The sequence below is a fragment of the Conger conger genome, chromosome 2 (genome assembly GCF_963514075.1).
Source record: "Conger conger chromosome 2, fConCon1.1, whole genome shotgun sequence".
Lineage (NCBI taxonomy): Eukaryota > Metazoa > Chordata > Actinopteri > Anguilliformes > Congridae > Conger > Conger conger.
Genome location: NC_083761.1, coordinates 1,929,670 through 1,936,088, shown reverse-complemented (window position 1 = coordinate 1,936,088; position 6,419 = coordinate 1,929,670).

Genomic DNA, 6,419 nt, shown 5'->3' with positions numbered 1-6,419 from the left:
GAGGATGTCCATCTCATCCAAAAAGTTTCCCAGAGGACCCGGGGGGCGATAAACAACAATAACAAACAGTTTGCACGGCAGAGTAACAGAAACCGCATGAAATTCAAAAGAGGAGAAGGAGAGGGATGAGGAGAAGACACTAGATCTCCATGAGGATGAGATTAGGAGACCTGTGCCACCTCCTCTGCCAGAGGATCTGGGTGTGTGGGAAAAAGAGAAGGCAGAGGAAAGGGCAGCCGGGGTGGCCGTGTTCCCTGGTGAGAGCCACGTTTCAGTTAAAGCAAGAAAGTCAAGGTTGAGGTGGGAGGCATAGGCAGATATGAAGTCTGCTTTCTGGATGGCGGACTGGCAGTTCCAGAGGCCACCAGCCACACAGAGATCAATACCAGGGGATCTGGGAGGGAAGATGAGGTTAGAGATATTCTGCCCATGTTGGCGGGAGGCGAACCTCCTACCTGACTGGGACCTGGGGAGAGGAGAGAGGACAGGGATGGGAAGGAAACACATGGAGGGAACTAGGGAGGACAAGGGGAATACTACACAGTGGAATGAGGGCAGGCAGCAAAAACAAAATCAAACATCAGGCTCTCAGACAGCCTGGATGGACACCCGTAGATAGACACCCCCGAACATAGATCTGCTTCCCTCTCTTTTTTTTAAAGAAAGGTATAAAATCTAACCTGTAGTTCATGGCGTGTTCTTGTGCAAACTGTGAAAACTGCCCTCGCATTCTGTCACTACAGCCAAAAACAACACTGTTCGGTTCAAAAGAATAAAAGACTCCAGTGCTGCCATCTAGTGTCCAAACACATTACAGCTGAAAAAACTCAAGTTATAAACAGACCCGGCTCAAATGCGTAATCATTTTGTAGTCAAATACTTTTCTGTGCTGGGTTGATCTTGCCTGGTGTAATTGAGCCAACCAAAAGCACCGGAAGGCGGAGTTTGTCGTTTATGCTAAAGGTTAACCAATTCCCAATTGTAAAAGAGCTTACAACAAAAACCGGCAAAAAACAAAAAACAAAAGCCAAAGCAATTCCCTTTTTTTGTGTTTTTAAATATTTTTTTAGAAATTAAATCAGCATTTTCTTTTATGTCGATACATGCAACTTGCCTTTAACATTTCAACATTTGAACGAGCTGATCTCCAGACGTGTGCAAAACCCTTCAGAACTTCCACATTGGCTCAACTGATTTGACAAAACTGTCTCAACAAGAAGCCATTTTGAAAAAAGTCACTCGGCTCTTATTACAGCAGAATGACTTCAACAACGGAGAGCAGGTGACACAGCTGCCGTTACTAACATGACAAAATCAAGACCAATGGTTGGAAGGATAACAAACTTTACAAGAACGTTGTTTAGATGGTCATCTAAGGCAATTTAATCAGGGAGCAAATTAAACTTAGGGAAAGTGCTTGGTTGGCCATATCGAAGTTATTATACACAGCCTTTAGAGGGTGATTGGTTCATCAAACCACTATTTTTCATAATCAGCATAAAAAAATACTATATTAAATATAATTTATTTTTTTTATCGTCTGAAAATGATAGGTTTTTTCCAAAATAATTGCCGGGGAAGGGGTTAAGGACAATGGAAGTTTCACTGCGTTCCGAGTTATCGTACATTTCACACTGAAGATGCTATCAGACACTTTTTCACATAGTAGAACTTTTATTTTTAACTAAAGAACTCGTCAAACAAATGTAAATTTTGTGCAGTATGCAGTATGTCACTCCGTGCTGCTGAGTTATACTGCCCGCATTCTCCACCAAATAAGCAAACATCTATGCGGAGCGAGATTTCACCTGCATTCTTTAAATGCCCAATACAGTAATCGGCAATTGAGCTGTCTTTGTTTGAGGTTGCTGTAAGGAGGGGGGAAGGTTTACAGAGTTTTAGTCTTCTGTACGTAATAATTTAATTTTATTGCATTTTTACTGTGTATAAAATGGTGTCTCCTGTGCCAGTTTTGTACTTTATTAAGGAGGCTGGCTGCCTCCAGCTGGTGTGGTTATATCCAGACTAAGTTTACTTGTACATTGCGGAACCACATGAACCTTGATTCTGTTAAGAATCCTCCCTAGTTGTGTCCTGGCCGTGTATATGAGTATATATGGTGCTTTATTTGGCAGGCGGTTGTGAGCTGGCGGTGTACAGGAGTATATATACGGTGCTTTATTTGGCAGGCCTACCTGTGGATGGAATAAAGCACTGTTGGTGGAACAGTTGGAGCTTTATTTTATTTACTGAAAAAACATTCCATATTATATTGTCATTCTTGCATTTCCTGATGTTTGTTTCTTTTCTTTTTTTTGTTTTGTTTTATTTTAATTGAGGATAACTTAATAAAAATTATAATATGAATGATTATCAACCAGAATCGACTAGAAACTCAAGAGATTGGTTTGTCTTTTGTACCCATACGCACACACACGTGCACACGAACACGCACACAACGATACTCTACTTGGTTGTTGTCTGTATGTGATGATGTGTGTGTCTGGCTTTATTTCGGGGGAAAGCACGTCTCCAGTGAAGTTTGAACCTCCGACCCTTTTCTCTCCCTCTCCCTCCCTCTCCCTCTCTCTCCCTCCCTCTCTCTCACTCTCTCTCGTCCACAAGGCTGGGCTGGAACCAACTGGCCTGTCGTTGAGAGTCCCCGCCATTGGTCAGTTCCTCTCCGGGTCAGAGCATCCGATTGGCCAGTTCCTCGCTGGGTCAGAGCGGCTGATTGGCCAGTTCCTCGCTGGGTCAGAGCATCCGATTGGCCAGTTCCTCGCTGGGTCAGAGCATCCGATTGGCCAGTTCCTCGCTGGGTCAGAGAGGCTGATTGGCAGGTTCCTCCTGGTGTTCTTCACGGCACACTGGACCCGGTTCACAGGCCTGATCTGTGCCTTTTCATTTATTTTTTACAACGATCGAAAGTCTCTTTTTAACGAGCGTTCATGTGAGATTTCATCTCAGCTCACGTTGTGGAATAATGATTTCATATTTTACTGACACTTTTATCCAAGCAACTTACAGTTGATTAGACTCAGCAGGGGACAATCCCTACAGTGGAGCAGATCTTATTGTGGGTACACCGGGGCTTGAACCCCCAACCTTCCGGGTCTCAGCCACTAGGCCACCCTACATTGTCTGAATGTCCCCCCCCCCCCAGCTCCTTGCACTGAAACACATCTCCTTTGTGCATATTTACTATTTACTACTTGTTTTTTGTTTGTTTTGGTGGGGGTAGTATTGGGGGGTAGTATTAGTCAACCATTTTAAAGATCATCTGCCATGTTTGGGGATTTTGGTTAAATTCAAATGAAAATGCCTGTTGCAAAATCCTAAGTCCCATTTCACTTTTATTCTTGATTGGCACTTTACTGTAATGTTTTGGTTTTTACCCACTGTGAAATTATGTAAAACATAAAGGTTAAGTATAATTGTAATAAAATTCTAATTCAAGTTTTTTTCTGAACTTGAAACATTGCTTCGGTCCTTTGGTGTGGCACAGGGTCCCTTCTGCTGGAGTGAGTTTAACCACCAGACAGAAAACTGCGTCTCAAATCTCACCACAGATCTCCCATCTGCTCTTGAATGAATGAATGAATGAATGAATGAATGTTTCTTTATTTCGAACATTAACATAAAAACATTTTGAAAATAATAAGTACAATACACAATACATTAAAAACATCTTAAAACAAAAAGGAGAAAAAAAAAACAAACATAATAATGTACAATATTAATCATAATTACAATGAAAATAATAGTATTTGTTCGAAAAGGAGTAGGAATGAAGCCTCTGCTTATCTGGTCCTACCCCTATTTACTTCAAAAATAAACTTAAATCAGGTCTCTGTCAACATTCTATTTAATTCCTTTTCATATTTCCTTATTTTCCTTTTAACCTGAGCCATAATGTACCTTATTGCCATGTGCCCTCACCCCCCCCCCCCCCCACTTCCTCTTCTCTGTATCCCTCAATCATAATATTTTTAAACTTTTAAACAATATAATAGTTCTACTTTGTTTTATTTCATCATTCAAACTCCACCAAATGAAATGCTCATGCTCTTCAAATTTGTGCAAACACAGCGTTTCTCAAAATTATTTTTCCCTCTTAAATTATACCCACATTCTTTGTCCTTAAATAACTTTCGAATGTTACAGGGGAGTAAATGATTCTTTGCTTTATACAACATTTGAGCAGTTTTGAACTTGACCAGATCCATAAACTTGAGACACTTGGAATTCAGAAATAATATATTAGTATGTTCCCTGTGCCCAACATGGTGTACAATTCTTAATGCTCTTTTTTGGAGTATACATAACGGTTGTAAAGTTGTTTTATAGGCATTCCCCCAAACCTCCACACAGTAAGTCAAATACGGCAGTACAAGTGAACAATATAAAATATACAACACCCTATGTTCCAATATATGTTTGGCTTTCCCCAACACAGCAATGCTCCTTGATAGTTTGGATCTTATATATTTTACCTGTGGCTTCCAAGAAACTTTACAGTCTAGTATTACCCCTAGAAATGTTATTTCATATACCCTCTCAATATCAACCTGGTCCACAACCAGTTGTGTCTATTTTACGATGACCAAAAATCATTAATTTGGTTTTATTCAAATTCAATGATAATCTATTTACATCAAACCATGTTTTTAATTTATTAATTTCTATTTTAACCATCGCTAAGAGCTGTTCTAAATTATCTCCGGAACAAAGGATGTTGGTATCATCTGCAAATATAACCAATTTAAATTATTTTGATACTTTATATATATCATTTATATATAAAATAAACAATATTGGACCAAGTACTGACCCTTGCGGGACTCCACATATAATGGCTAAGCAAGATGATTTGTGATCTCCCAACTGTACAAATTGTTGCCTGTTGCTGATATAGCTTTTTAACCACTTAAGCCCTACTCCTCTGATCCCATACCTTTCCATTTTACTAAGCAATATATCATGATTAATTGTATCAAACGCTTTCTTTAAATCTATAAATATTCCTACAGCATACTTTTCCTTATCTATAAAATTTGTTATTTCCTCTGTTAGCTCCATTAATGCCATAGCTGTTGACCTGTTGGCTCTAAAACCATATTGGCTATCTGATAAGTTATGTTCCTCGATAAAGTGGTCTAATCTATTAATGAAACATTTTTCTAAGATTTAAGAGAATTGAGATAGTAGCTCTGAGTCCTGTCCTTCCCTAAGCAGAGCTCTGATTGGTCACAGTGCTCTGAGTCCTGTCCTTCCCTAAGCAGAGCTCTGATTGGTCACAGTGCTCTGAGTCCTGTCCTTCCCTAAGCAGAGCTCTGATTGGTCACAGTGCTCTGAGTCCTGTCCTTCCCTAAGCAGAGCTCTGATTGGTCAGTGCTGTGAGTTCTGTCCTTCCCTAAACAGAGCTCTGATTGGTCACAGTGCTCTGAGTCCTGTCCTTCCCTAAACAGAGCTCTGATTGGTCACAGTGCTCTGAGTCCTGTCCTTCCCTAAGCAGAGCTCTGATTGGTCACAGTGCTCTGAGTCCTGTCCTTCCCTAAGCAGAGCTCTGATTGGTCAGTGCTGTGAGTTCTGTCCTTCCCTAAACAGAGCTCTGATTGGTCACAGTGCTGTGAGTCCTGTCCTTCCCTAAACAGAGCTCTGATTGGTCACAGTGCTCTGAGTCCTGTCCTTCCCTAAGCAGAGCTCTGATTGGTCACAGTGCTCACAGTCCTGTCCTTCCCTAAACAGAGCTCTGATTGGTCACAGTGCTCTGAGTCCTGTCCTTCCCTAAGCAGAGCTCTGATTGGTCACAGTGCTCACAGTCCTGTCCTTCCCTAAACAGAGCTCTGATTGGTCACAGTGCTCAGAGTCCTGTCTTTCCCTAAACAGAGCTCTGATTGGTCACAGTGCTCAGAGTCCTGTCCTTCCCTAAGCAGAGCTCTGATTGGTCACAGTGCTCAGAGTCCTGTCCTTCCCTAAGCAGAGCTCTGATTGGTCAGTGCTGTGAGTCCTGTCCTTCCCTAAACAGAGCTCTGATTGGTCACAGTGCTCAGAGTCCTGTCCTTCCCTAAGCAGAGCTCTGATTGGTCAGTGCTCTGAGTCCTGTCCTTCCCTAAACAGAGCTCTGATTGGTCACAGTGCTCAGAGTCCTGTCCTTCCCTAAGCAGAGCTCTGATTGGTCAGTGCTGTGAGTCCTGTCCTTCCCTAAACAGAGCTCTGATTGGTCACAGTGCTCAGAGTCCTGTCCTTCCCTAAGCAGAGCTCTGATTGGTCACAGTGCTCAGAGTCCTTTCCTTCCCTAAGCAGAGCTCTGATTGGTCAGTGCTGTGAGTCGTGTCCTTCCCTAAGCAGAGCTCTGATTGGTCAGTGCTGTGAGTCGTGTCCTTCCCTAAGCAGAGCTCTGATTGGTCACAGTGCTC